The sequence below is a fragment of the Thermobia domestica genome, chromosome 1, assembly GCF_964235325.1.
Source record: "Thermobia domestica chromosome 1, izTheDome1.hap1.1, whole genome shotgun sequence".
NCBI lineage: Eukaryota > Metazoa > Arthropoda > Insecta > Zygentoma > Lepismatidae > Thermobia > Thermobia domestica.
The window spans coordinates 170,180,257-170,194,679 of NC_137454.1; the positions used below are offsets into that span (position 1 = coordinate 170,180,257).

General features: G+C 34.3%; 1 protein-coding gene across 2 annotated transcripts in view; it reads left to right on the forward strand.

Annotated features, from left to right (window-relative positions):
- The window catches only part of LOC145691043 (beta-1,4-glucuronyltransferase 1-like), a 208,978-nt gene that overhangs the window by 86,983 nt on the left and 107,572 nt on the right, over positions 1-14,423 (forward strand). Inside the window, exon 1 of one of the 2 annotated variants that reach the window (XM_081766659.1) lies at positions 1,614-2,004. The exons of the other annotated variant lie outside the window; for it this stretch is intronic. The gene's annotated coding sequence lies outside the window, so the exon portion shown is untranslated. Of the gene's footprint in view, positions 1-1,613; positions 2,005-14,423 lie in introns of those variants that run through there. 2 annotated transcript variants of the gene reach the window in all.

Below are 14,423 nucleotides of genomic sequence, written 5' to 3' on the forward strand. Positions count from 1 at the left end.
CTGTACTTTAGTTTTTAATAAACAAGTGTATATACTCTGGTCAGAAATGTTTAAAAAATCGTTTACTGCAATGGGCCTGGGGTGTAATTTTCGTTATAATCTTTCATGTATCTATACATTTTTTTCTTTTCTGTTGAAAAGTATTTTCTTTTTGTTTAAATAAAGTAAATGCAACGATCGTCTTAGACCTTAGATCTATTATAGCGAAACTCCTTCACTTTACCTAAAAATCCTGGAAAATCGTCAATCAGAGAGATGGTAGCACGGTTTCGAATCCACTTATAATACTAAATTTACAATGTACTAACTCATGCATGCACGCTTAATGAAATATAATTGGTGAAACAATAGTAAGAAAGAATGAGAGCTCACTTCTCGTACAAGGGGTGGGGGTCGCTGGTTTGATCCCAGGCCTAGTGAATTTGTGCTGGACAAATTCATATCCGTAGTCTTTTTTTTTTTTTTTCGAAGTTGTCTGTCCCGTTTTCTCATATACTATCATTTCCCCAGCTATTTCATAATCATTCACCTGTCTCCTTATTTGTTACCTTTCTTGTTTAACGCCCAACGATTAGGAACCTTTTTCGCAAAAGGAGACGGATGGTTAATAAAAGTGAATAATTGTGAAATTATCTTTTTATGATCCCCCACCGGAAATCGAACCTCGGACCACGTCCACCAACGGCACACGTACTAGTCACTAAGCCAGCGGGGAGGGCCATCACCTTTAGCCTAAAGAACATAATAATGGGACGTAAAAGTAGAAAATTCATTTCATTTTAAGAAAGAAACTAAACTACTGTCCTTTTATCAGTATGAGCAGGGGTAAAAGTGAATCTGAAAAGGTAGGGAGACGCATGACGTCACACCGTCCCCCCGTGTCTATCTGCTCATTATAATTTTTAGGAAGTGGAGGGGTACCGTAGATACTTTTGGAATTGGGGGAAGGGCGACCCCGCATTCCCTCTGACATTTACTCCAGAGTATCAGCTATTGTGGCTATAGAACTAAAATAATAAGAAAAGTATTGCTTTTTTTTTTTTCTAGTCGAAGTTATTGGGAAAACTTCTTTTATCGGTAGGGCGCAATTTCTATGAAAGAGCAAAGTCCCATTTCATTTCTTTAAAGAAAAAGAAAATCTTGAAGAAAAGCTTTGTTACTTGTTGTGTGCTTGTATACAGAATGCATGACCTTTTATGTAACAAAATCAGGCTTCGCTGAACGCCCAACAACAAAGGACAACAAAAGAGAAAGAAAAAGAAAAACCTCAAAGTGTGAAATGAAAGGATCGCACACGAAAGCTTCAATCAATAAGTTTGAGATCCGAGATGCTTGGCCAATTCTTGATTGAAATTGACAGTGACTAAGCTATCCACTTTCTTCCGGCGACCGAACCTTTCTCCGCTTTCACATTGACTCCATTTGTTTCTTTTTATCAAGTTTTCTAGAGGTGGAGGACATCTTTCTCTTCAATCCAATCCACTCGGTCGACCCAACGACCATCGGAAAGGCCGCCACACGTACTAACGGGGCCACTGAAAGTAAAAGATGAAGAAAAGAAACTGGGGCACCAGGAGAGGGAGAGAAGAGATAGAGAATCATTTCCACTACCACACTGGCTCACTGCCGTTTCTGTTGCTTTATTTCGTTTTCCTGACTCTTCCTGTCTCTGCCTCTCGCGCGTGACGTCAGATCCGCCGGTGCTTCTTGCTCCCTTCCGCAGTTCCTTCCCATGCAATGCTGCTACCGCGCGCTCTTTGGGGAATGTGGTCGCATCGGAAGCCGCACGAGTTTTGCCTGCTTGTGTGGGGCTCGGGGAGACCGTATATCAGTCGATTGCTACTCGTGGCTCAGAGTGCTTGACGCGACTTGGAGCGTGCGTGCTTTTTTTTGTTTACATATTTTATATTGTTATTATTATCGGCAATGAGGAAAAAACAGTAACCATGGCTCCATAAAAAATAAAGAGGGAAAGAATCAGTTCAATGGTGTTTCTCTCACAAGGTTAGTGTGTTTAATTTAATTATTATTTGTATTTATGATTTGGGATAGGAACTGTTATTTTGATCTCTATTAAATAAACACCTTGGTATCACAGCTTATGAAGGATTATGGACAACCAAAGAACATTTTTTTTAAAATTGAAATGTGTGGTTTGCACATAGGTCCCCATCGTCTCTATTTTCGGTTTTCCAGACCAAAGGAGATTACTTCTAATTCAAGTAACTCCCAAGTGCTTCACAATGCTAGGTCATCTAAAATTCTACGGCCGTCGAAAATCGAACCAGCAACCATGTACACAATAGCCATACAAGCTAATCATAGTTACACAGATTTCTAAAAGAAATTTCTTTTCATTTAATTATTAATTTCCATGAATCATAATGTTTTTCATCCAAGTAAATTGGTGGACGCTAATTTAATTTCCTTTTCGCTAAATGTTTTGTTTTTACCTTAATCTTATTCATATATGATGGACATTGAAGAATTTTTGGAGTCTATCAAGTATTTTGTGATTATTATTCAAGTCGCTCTTATTGTTTTCGCTAGTAGAAAGGTATGAAATGTATACAAGTTTAAAAGTTAAATTTGAAGACGAGAATTTGTTCATTTCTTATCTATTCTTACTGATTTTTTTTTTTTTTTAACTTCAACTTTTCCTTTCAGCATCCTGGATTAAGCATCATACTTAAACACTTTTCTTTACTTGACTGTCAATAATTTTCTGACCTCTCTAAGTAATTTGAGCCTCCGCTGTTTCAATGGTTATAGTAAGCGCACCTTTGCTGCATGGAGTCCCGGGTTCCATTCCCTCCAGTCACGTAACTAAAAGGGGCAAACGGGGCTTGTGGCCCGGGACTCGACAAATTCGACAAATATTTGGGGGAGCGTTTTGGTTTGGTTGGTCAGGGGACACTAAGGCGAATTGTCCCCCCAGTCGACAACTAGCATAGTTTGTCTCTGATTCCCTCTGGGAGAGGATTGAAAATTGAACGCATTACGGTGGTTCGGATTCTATCTTAAACTGTGAGTCCATGTCTCACGTAGTCTCGGTGCTCAAAAGGGACACTAAACCTCAACAACAATGTAATTAATTTTATTAGATAGCAAAATGAGGATAAACTATTCTCGTGTTAAATGATATATTATGTTTTATACATTCTCATTTGTAACACAGTGGAGGTGAATTATATTTTTATCCTGTTTATGCAAAACACTGTAAATTTAAAGATATCAATATTACCTTTTTATTCTGAAATGAAATAAAACTGTTATACCTTATAGAGGGAAAGAAACGAATGATCAAGGGAGACCAGTGATGGTGGAAGAATTAACGTAGTAAGAAAGTGGGGAGAAGCAAGGAAGCTCATGGATACAATGCTGTATAATCACATAATCACATTATCTAGAAATGAACCAGAGGCACTTAGCTTAATTAGTTTAGAATTTAGCGTCCCTATCAGAACTGAGATTGATCCAAACCACATGAGCTGCGCCCCTGTAATGAAACACGGGTCTTCCATGCCGAAGGCATATATGCTAATCATTTACGCAAAAGAAAACGAAGTCAATTAGTATCAGAGATGAGCGACTTACCAATGAACAATCGTTCCCCTTCTTTTACCCTGGTTTTCCTTAGTCAACGATAACCTGTTCCTATTCTGTTACACAAACAATCTCGTACACACTAACCTATCTTACTCCAATCTCGCAACTACAGGAGTTTTATTCTGTTGGTAAGAGTCGGTGACTCAGTGGTAGAGCGTTCACCTCTAGTACGTAGTGTCCTTGGTTCGATCCCAGCTCCGCCAAGTGAACTTTGTGGTGGACAAACACCGTGTGCGTGGCTTTTCTCGGTGTTCTCCCGTTTCCTTCCACGTTCTTCATTCCACCATTTCATTATTTCTCATCATCACCGTTTCCTTTAGCCTGGCCGGCAACCATAAGACGTAAAGCTTAAAGATTTTATTTCATTTTCTGTTGGTAAGAGTAGGAAACGGAGTGAGTCCAATTTGATTTCATACTCGTTCTTGTTGATTGATAAGGAATTGAAATATTTTGGAAATGGGAACTTTTATATTCATTCTGAAATCTTCAAGAACTCACATTCTTGCCTCTTTTTCCCACTATAAGTCGTTATATTTTACCGACTTCCTTTTCTAGAGCTTATTCTACTTGCAAATATCAAATCTTGTTTCCGAGAGACGAAAACTCTTTTTTCATATTTATTAAGCATTGGGCATCACGTTAATATATGATACTGACGTCAGTCGGCTCAGCTAAACGCGAAAGATATTCACATATACGAGAAACAGAAAACTAAATTTTCTGTCTTTTTTCTCGTATTTTCTCTGTCTTTGTTTGTCAATCATCGTTCGACGTACTATCTTTTCCTTATGCTTTCCAAAGAAAAAATATCCGAAGTTCTGGATATAATCTAGTTAGTAAAGTTTTGTTTGAAGCTTATTATTATTATTATTATTATTATTATTATTATTATTATTATTATTATTATTATTATTATTATTATTACCCTTGACAGTAGTCATATAGTGAGAAAGTCGATAACACGCTTATAGGTTGCGATTCGTACATGGGCGTTAATTGTTCTTAGCCTAGGTTTATTTTCATACGGTTCTATGTGAACTTTCGAAAAATACCAATAAAATGACAAGAACGATGATGGTCACTATTTAGTGGTGGCTCTTGAGGGAAGTCATGTCCGTAAAATAAATAAATAAATTTTATTGCTACAAGTTAAGGGTGGAAAGCTTCTTAGAGTTTCAGAAAGATGTATACAAGAATTAGTTTATTAGGATAGCTTTCTTCCTTTAGATTTTAGCAATAAGATTTAAATATTTACCAATGTAACCTCCCTTAAGAGCCGACACTGGTTTATTTTTACAATTATATATATGAGTGATTGATTAGATTATTTACATTCTTTGTCAGCAGTAAGGATGTATAGAATGAAATTTACAGTTTAAAGTGGAATATGGACCAGTGTGGTGAGTTCGATGCTTTCCCGCTAGCAATCAAAGCCAAGAGATTTTGAGGAACAACAAGCGCGCTAACCACTAGACCAGCGAAGAGGTCTATATTTGATTAATGGTTGAATAGATTACCTAATATGGGACTTCTCTATTTCTAAATTTTCTGAACCTCTTTCCTCACCCAGCTTCCATGAACGTGTCTTCCCAGCTTCTTCGTGTCTTTTGGGTACCGGTAACTAATGTAGGAGCCTGGAAGATCGGGATTCGATTTCCGGTGGAAATCTGCCGGATTCTACTTATGCTGTAGGCTCACCTCCCATATAGCCATGGTGATGAAAATATACTACGTTAAACTCCAAATGAACTACTTAATCAAAATATAGAGTAAATAAATGTGAGGTATATTTTTGTTGATTGATAAAAAAATGTACATAAGAAACAACTGAAACCAAAAGGTGGATTGACTGTGTTAAATTAGTTTTAGTTGCTGTTTTACACTAATAGGACTTTGAAGTTATATATGTCAAGACTTTTTTTTCAAGAATTTTCCCAGACATCTGCAATACAAGTACCTTTGGTATCTTTATCAACCGTTTTCTAAGTTTCTCTACACGTTGCGCTACAGTACTGTACTGTATTTATATATTGTATAAATTTACAAATTTGTGTCATATGGAGTTCTGTAGAAGTTGGTTTACGCTTACTGGATAATAATAATAATAATAATAATAATAATAATAATAATAATAATAATAATAATAATAATAATAATAATAATAATAATAATGAATTATAAAGTGAGACCAGTGTAAATATCCATGTAAATATCAATGTATCAAATCACCTAATTTTAAAACATGACCATGCTTCGATGTCTCAGATTCTTTTCAAAATTTTTTCATACATTAATACCAATGAAATTGTGCTAAATAAATTTTCCCGATTTTGGGATGAGAAATGGGGGACCGGGGAGAAATTTTTGAAAAATGTGAATTTTGCTTCAATTTCACTTTCCGGCACTCAGCATTCTGGAACTAAGTTACCATAACTTCCTTATTTTTGAAGTTATTGGGATCATCCAGGTGTCAAATGGAAGCTTAATTTTTGCTCTTTCAGTAGATCTTAAGTAACCTTGCAAAATGTTACACTGTCTAACATTAATGGGCATACAAAGCAAATTTTAGGATTTTTACAAATTGTGCCATTGCTCAAAAGTTCCTACTATGAAACTTTTGAAACTTTTTTGTACATTCATCTTAATACGTACATGGTATGGCTAAAAAGTAAAGAGGGTGTTTTTTGTATTTTTGCAATTATTACATTTTATGTACGGAAATATACAGTTTTAAGTTTTGTTACAAATTGTGTCATTGCTCATAAGTTACAACTATGAAACTTTTGAAACTTTTTAAGTAGAATTATCTTAGCACATACATGATATGGTTAAAAAATAAAAAGGATGCTTTAGGTATTTTTGTAATTATTATTGTTTTGGTATTTTACATGTATGGAAATATACAGGTTTAAGTTTTGTTAGAAATTGTTTCATTGCTCGTAAGTTACAACTATGAAACTTTTTAAGTTGAATTATCTTAGCACATAAATGATACGGTTAAAAAATAAAAAATGTGCTTTTGGTATATTTGTAATTATTATTTTTTGGTATTTTTCATGTACGGAAATATACAGTTTTAAGTTTTGTTATAAATTGTGTCATTGCTCATAAGTTACAACTATGACACTTGAAGCCTCTTTTTATAGAATCATTTTAGCACATACATGATATGGTTAAAAAATAAAAAGCGTGTTTTTGGTATTTTTGCAATTATTATTATTATTTGTGTTTTAAATGTACAGAAATATACAGATTTACTGTTATTATCAGATTATGCCTTTCCCCTGAAGTAGTGATGGCTAATTCTGGAAGTTTTACTTTCCGAATTCTGGAAAGTAAAATCGAAAACGTTTCAGAATTCGGAAAAACTCCGGAAAGTAAAATTTCCGATTTCGGAAAATTTTGGCCATCCCTACTCTGAAGTGATAACTGTCACACACTAAAACTTTTTCAGATAATCATCTTAGTAAATATTAGGTATGCTTGAAAATAGAACTGGTATAATGTGTAGTTTTGGTATTACCATATTATTACATTTTTGTACTTTAGCAATGACTTTCAACCTTTTTCCCAATTGTACCATCGCTTACAACTATCAAAGTTTTGTAACTTTTTATAGAATTAGTTTGCATTTCCTAGGTATGATTAAATAACAAAAAGTTATACCTTTTTTTTGTAATAATCTTGCGGTTTTGTGAATGGAATATATAGGCCTAGCAATGTAAGAGGCTGAGTGATTATTACAAACTCTGTCAACAGAAATAAGAAATAATAGACTAATGTACATAGATGAAAACAATAAACATACATACCAGTAATACTTCTTAGAATTACATAGATTTACATACAAAATGTTGTGTCCTAAATTTCACAGCTCATTCTTTTCATTGATGATATGATGTCTTCTTTTAATCTTGCTTTCAGTTGCGTAAGTCCGGGTTGGTCGGCTTGTAAGAGATGGAACAGGAACTTCCCAGATGATATTTTCAAAAAGTATCCAACAAAAGTCTTCATTTTCTGGCCAGTAGAATATAGAAGGCACAGAGCGATTCATGAATTGCACTCTGATGTACAAAAATAATAGTTACAAAAATACCAAAAGCACACTTTTTATTTTTCAACCATATCATGTATGTGCTAAGATGATTCTATTTAAAAAGTTTCAAAAGTTTCATAGTTGCAACTTACGAGGAATGACACAATTTGTAACAAAACTTAAAACTGTATATTTCCGTATATAAAAAGTAATAATTGCAAAAATACAAAAAAAAAAAATACCCTCTTTATTTTTTAACCATACAATGTACGTATTAAGATGAATGTACAAAAAAGTTTCAAAAGTTTCATAGTTGTAACTTTTGAGCAATTGCACAATTTGTAAAAACCCTAAAATTTGCTTTGTATGCTCATTAATGTTTAACAGTGTAACATTTTGCAAGGTTACTTAGGATTTATTTACTGAAAGAATAAAAATTAAGCTTTCATTTGACACCTGGATGATCCCAATAACTTCAAAAATAAGGAAGTTATGGTAATTTAATTCCAGGATACTGAGTGCCAAAAAGTAAAATTGAAGCAAAATTCACATATTTCAAAAATTTCTCCCCGGCCCATTTCTCATCCAACAAATCGGAATAAATTCATTTAGCATAATTTTATTGGTATTAATGTATGAAAAAAATTTTGAAGAGAATCTGAGACATTGAAGCACAGTGCTCTAGGTGATTTGACATGGAATGACCCGTACGCGTAAGTTGAAATACTCATTCTTTGCACGAGGAGGATAGATTTATGGAAAAAATATTTAAACCCATCACCCTTAATATATGCATTTCAGTGGAAGTGGAAGTGTAATGATAAGAGTACATGAGTTTTTTTTTTTCATATATGTTCGAACTTTCCTAACCACTTAGGATTACCCTTCAAAGAAATGTGATAAGAATCCAGCTTGAGTTAGGTGCTATGTTCCAAAATTCATTTCAAACTGATCAAATGTTTTCTCATGATGCAGTCACAAACCAAAGATAATGTCGAATTGAGGCATATTACTTTCATCTTTTCACACCCCCATGCCGATGGGGGCTTAACTTGAACATCGGGTGTGTCATTATTCATGGTCAGCGACCTCGAAAACTATGGATTCGACACTCAACCCCTCTCATCCACAATTTGGTCGATCCACAAGGTGTTTCAAAACAACACCGACAACGTTTGGGAAATGATTTCTGACACCAAGACAAGACAAAAAGTACAGACCAATCTGGGTGCACAAATGCTTCCTTTTGGAGTTATAGGCTGCCGAAAACACGAAAAAACTATTTTTAAAGGTCTATAGTTCCAAAACTATGGGATATACCGTAGTCGGTCCAATACCACTTAGGAACTAGTATGTACCCAATCCAAATATCCATGTTTCAGAATCGTGCAGCAGTTCCACAACAATTTTTATAGAGGTGGTTGGTGAGTACTTCAGATTATATGCCCGTAGCCAAACTCCTCTATAAAAAATGTTGTGTGAGTACCTTAGGGTTCTGAAACACGGATATTTGGATAGGGTACATATTAGTTCCTAAGTGAAGTCTTGACCCGACTATTGTAAGTCCCATAGTTTTTTAGGAGCTATGGACCTTTAAAGTTTGTTTTTTCGTTTTCGGCAGCCTATAGCTCCGAAAGGAAGCATTTGTGCATCCAGGTTGGTCGATACTTTTTGTCTCATCTTGGTGTCAGGAATCACCTCCCAAACTTGTCGGTGTTGTTTTAGAACACACTGTGTATATTTGAGTTGGATGTCCTACGTTTTGCCAGTAAGGCTAATATAAAGGAGACGATGCAAAATAATAAAATGAATGCTGAAATAACAAATTAATAATACCAACATCCATTCCTTTAGCGGAATTCAAATACACAACATGCAAATCTTGTGATATCCTAGTGTTTATTAGAACGCTCGACCATGCTCCATAAAATCCACAAACACACCGTTTATCTACGTCATAGCCTAGTTTACTATTCTAGTCGAGTTTCGTTCTATAATTATTTTCCAAACTACATCATGGTTTCGCTTCAACTTCTATCTATGCTGCAACAACGATGTTCTCATCTTTCTATTTACGTTTGTTTACTTTTGAGTTGTAACGTACACATCAAAGCTGCGGTATAGATCCGTTGATTTAGTGCTCAAGATTTGTAGAACGAAGTCTCTCAGCAAATATATAGAATCCTGGAAAAGAGATAATAAAATTATCTTCAGCATTTTTTTTTTTACAAAAATGTGAAATTAGATATTTTAGATATATTGTACGGCTGTATTTATTTTGTATTTTGTGTATTTGATTTCGCTCTTTCCTGACTAAAAATTCGATTATGTTTCCTGGTTTAAAGTTATTCTGTACTGTGTCTGATAAAGTAAATATGAAACTGCTTGGTAGATGGTAGATAGTACAATGAACGTGCTGTTATTATACTATTTTTGTTTTCAGATTTATTATTATTATTATTATTATTATTATTATTATTATTATTATTATTATTATTATTATTATTATTATTATTATTATTATTATTATTATTATTATTAAAAATCTTAACAGAAACATGAAATGGGAAATAATGGAATTTAATATGATACTCATGATATGATAATCTCGAATCTAAATAAATCATTCATTAAATATATGAGCATGTTTAATTGAAATCAAAACTTTATTAGACTTTTGTTCGATTTTTATTACACATACGATATACCAATAGTGACTTAACTAAATACAATACATTTAATTTTGTCACGTTCCATTATACACTATTATGACAAGTATTTCTACAAGGAGAACGTTTAACAAAATCTTAATTAAAAAAAAAAAAATCATTTACTGCAATTGATAATATTTTACATATAAGTTTAAATGTGCATATTGGATTTATGGCCGATACATGACTCCGTTCATCGTGTCTTTCAAAACTTAATTTTAGTAAATAAATACGTAAATAATAAAAACGAACGAGGAGTTATAAGAAGATTCATCACTGTACAGACTAGAAACATGAAAATTTCGTAAAAGCGACAAATAAACAAATAAATGCTTTTGAAATGTGTTGATAAAGAAGAATGGAAAACGCTTATTGGAGGAGTAATGAGGAGGTACTACGAATAATAGGTGAGAAAAGAGAGTATTGGAGGTAACTGAAAAGAGGAACAAAGTAATTCTGATGTTGCTTGAGAAGCAAATCGTTCTGGCGGAAACGATAGATTGTATGCTGGAAGAAAAAGCGCAAGATAAGAGTAAAACTAATGGAGATATTAAGGCAGATAACTCTACCTTAAGACCAGCGGTGGCTCTTGAGGTGCAACTTAAAGCCGCTACATGCTAAGGAAAGGAATTAGTACGTGAGGATAGTTTCTCCCCTTAAGCTTGTAGCGAAATAATAATAATAATAATAATAATAATAATAATAATAATAATAATAATAATAATAATAATAATAATAATAATAATACTGATGTGACCTTCCTCAAGAGACCCCACTCTTCAAGATCAAGATATTAGCTGCGGAGCGTCTCAGTGTGCGGAAAGTAACGTTGTGCAGAATAATAATAATAATAATAACAATAATAATGGCGTGTTATTATGTATTAACTCCAGAACAACTTTTATCATTTACTGTTCCTAATTTATGTGTTATTTCTGTTTTGTATTTGCAGTGATAGAACTCTCCTCGAGTTTTTTCTTTTTTCTTTTCTTTTCTTTTCTTTTCTTTTCTTTTCTTTTCTTTTCTTTCTTTCTTTTTTTAAATTCTGTACCTTGACAGCAAAACAAGAGATTTATAACACCGCGTTGTTTCTCTTTCAATAGTAGATGCAGTGCACTGTATCATTTCCGATTTTCTGTCTGTCTATTGTCGGTCGTTTTCTCCGTTGCTGCTAAAAATTCCAGTATTTAATTCTTCTCTCTAATGTGCATGAATCTTTCGTGCATGCAATCTGATCTTCTACGGTAATCACATGACCTTGAGATTTTGTTTTGACATCAAAATACTACTTTCTTTTATTTATTGCTGTTGATGCATTTGCTGGAACAACTTTTACTCATCTCTCGACAATATAGTCATTTGGATGGACTCGGCGAAGGATTGAGGTCGTTCCGTTACTATAAGACTTTCAATATTAGCTCAAAATAATATGGCTACCAACACACACTTTATATTTCTAATCAGTTGTGTAGATAGGATTTAGATAAGGGAAGCTATGTAGCTCTGGAATCTGGAAACTGAAGTAATTTATATGTAGTAGGTATGGTAGCGAGACGGAGTTAGAGACAGGCTTTTAAAAATCGAGACGAGACCGAGACAGACACTTGTATTTCGAGACGATGCTCTCTTACCGGGAATCGAAGTCGGGACACTATACTCCTAAGGGGCATGCTGTAACTAGTAGACCATGAAGCAATGTAAAGCACTGGAGTTCAGTAATTCAAGTTTAATGTCCCTTTTCGATACTAAAGATAAACTATAAAATCTATCTACTGGGATCTGAATCATTATTTGGGTTTCATCCATAACTAATGAGGATTGAACCTGGGAACACATGCACAGAAAGTACGACCGTTGGCAACTTAGATACTAAGGAGTATTCGGCCTACAATAGTGCTATAGTCAAAAATGAACTTATATATATATATATATATATATATATATATATATATATATATATATAAAATGTTGTGCTGTAGTATGACATGACTTATCGATTTTTAATTTCACATATTTAATTTGAGACTTGAACCTCGAGATCGAGACAAGTATACGTTGATTGAGACGAGACCGTACGTTGATTATCAACTCGAGACGAGACAAAGAATGAGGCCTCTACTTATCAACCGAGACTGTGTTAGGTCGTGTCTCGATAGTATCCCTAATAGGCACATTCAGTGACGTATTTAGGATTTTGTTTCGGAGGGAAGGGGGGTATGCGCAACACGTGAATAAGCACTTAGGTTTTTCCTTTAGTATGGCGACAAATTTTAATGAAATTTTGCATATATAAAATTTATTTTGGGGGAATTGAGCCCGATAGCCACCCCGTAAATACGCCACTAGGTACATTGTTTAGGAAGGGAAGAGGAAGTTAATATGAGACGAAACGGAAGGAGTTGTATAAAGAGTCATACAATTGCATTCAAACTTATATTTTTACACTATTTATTAACACATGTGGTAAATAAAAGCAGTTAGGCAAATATAAGTTAATTATATTTTATTTTCTTATGTTTGCGGGATATTCCTAACAAAGACCTCTTTACCCTTCTTTGTAGAGTAGGAATGTGTGAACTTGTTATTGTCCAAATCTTCAGTACATATGTCAAAAATAGGTAGAATTAATTCTTTGGAAAAATAAGATTTTCTTGTAACAATTTGTTATTCAGTGCGGAGTTATACCCGCGCCATTTTCGCTGCGACTTATGCCATTATTAAAGAATATTTAGTGCAACGTAATTTAATATAATTTTACTTCGGGACAAAAAATAGGTAATAGTCGATTTGGCCAAACTGCAGCGACTGTAATATTGAAAGAACTTTGATGTTGATGTGTGAATGAATGAATGAAAGAATGAACTCTCACTTCTCTGCTTGCTTATTTTTCAGCAATAGGAATTTTCTTTTCTGCTATATTTTCAATTTTTATAATGTTTAACTGGATTTTGCAGTTCTGAATGATAGTTATGCCATTCTAAGGTGATTTGAGCTTAAATCACAATTTTTTACTCATAATATAGCCGCTTTCTATTTTGAATAGTTTACTTTTGAAACATCTAGAAGAGATAGTGAAAAAAAAAGTCTAAAAATGAAGACGGCATTTTAGCAGGAGGTAGAATGATTAGGTGCATACAGTTTGCAGATGATATGGCGCTTGTTGCGGAATCTGAAGAGAAAATTAATTAGATATTAGAAAACTTGAAGTTGGGCTGTGAAGAATATCTAATGAAAATATAATCTTAGAAAGACAAAAGCCATGGAGATTGGAACAAAGGGATCATTGTCAAATATAGAAGTAGATGGAGAGACAGGTGACTAGTTTCCGATACTTGGGCAGTATTATTAGTAGTGATATGAAATGTGAACGTGAAATAAAAGCAAGGATAGGAATGTCGAAATAAGCCTTTAAGAGGAAGAAAATATTATTTTCTGGGACCTTGAATAAAGAGTTGAGAGAAAGACTCATAAAATGGTTCGTGTGGAGTATTGTTCTGTATGGTTCAGAAACATGGGCATTACGCAAAAATTATGAAAAACGACTAGAAGCTTTCAAGTTTCGAAATGTGGGTGTGGAGAAGAATTGACTGGATTAGCTGGATCGAGCGGAAAACGAATGAGAGGGTGTTAGAAATGGTTGGGGAGAAAAGAACAATTTTAGACATTATTAAGAAGAGCAGGAGAAACTGATTAGAACATTGACTACGAAGAAACTCATGAGATCTACACAACTGTGTCACTATGGACTCGCGACTCCGTTCATCGTAAAGGCCTGAGAAGTTGTCATCTGAACAGTGGTGTTCGCACCTGAAGTGCTCCACATCACCTCATCACCTTCAGGAATGGTGTTCGGCTTCTTGGTTTAAAACATCCCCATCTTTCATCATTCTCCCTACTGGTCAGATCTATCTCCGTGTTACTTTTTCTTGTTACCTACACTGAAATCCACCTTAGAGGAAGAACAATATGGTACCATCCAAGACATTCAGGATAACACGACGAGGGAACTCAGGCACATTTCACAACAAGCGTTCAAGGATTATTTTCAGCGATGATAACAACGTCGG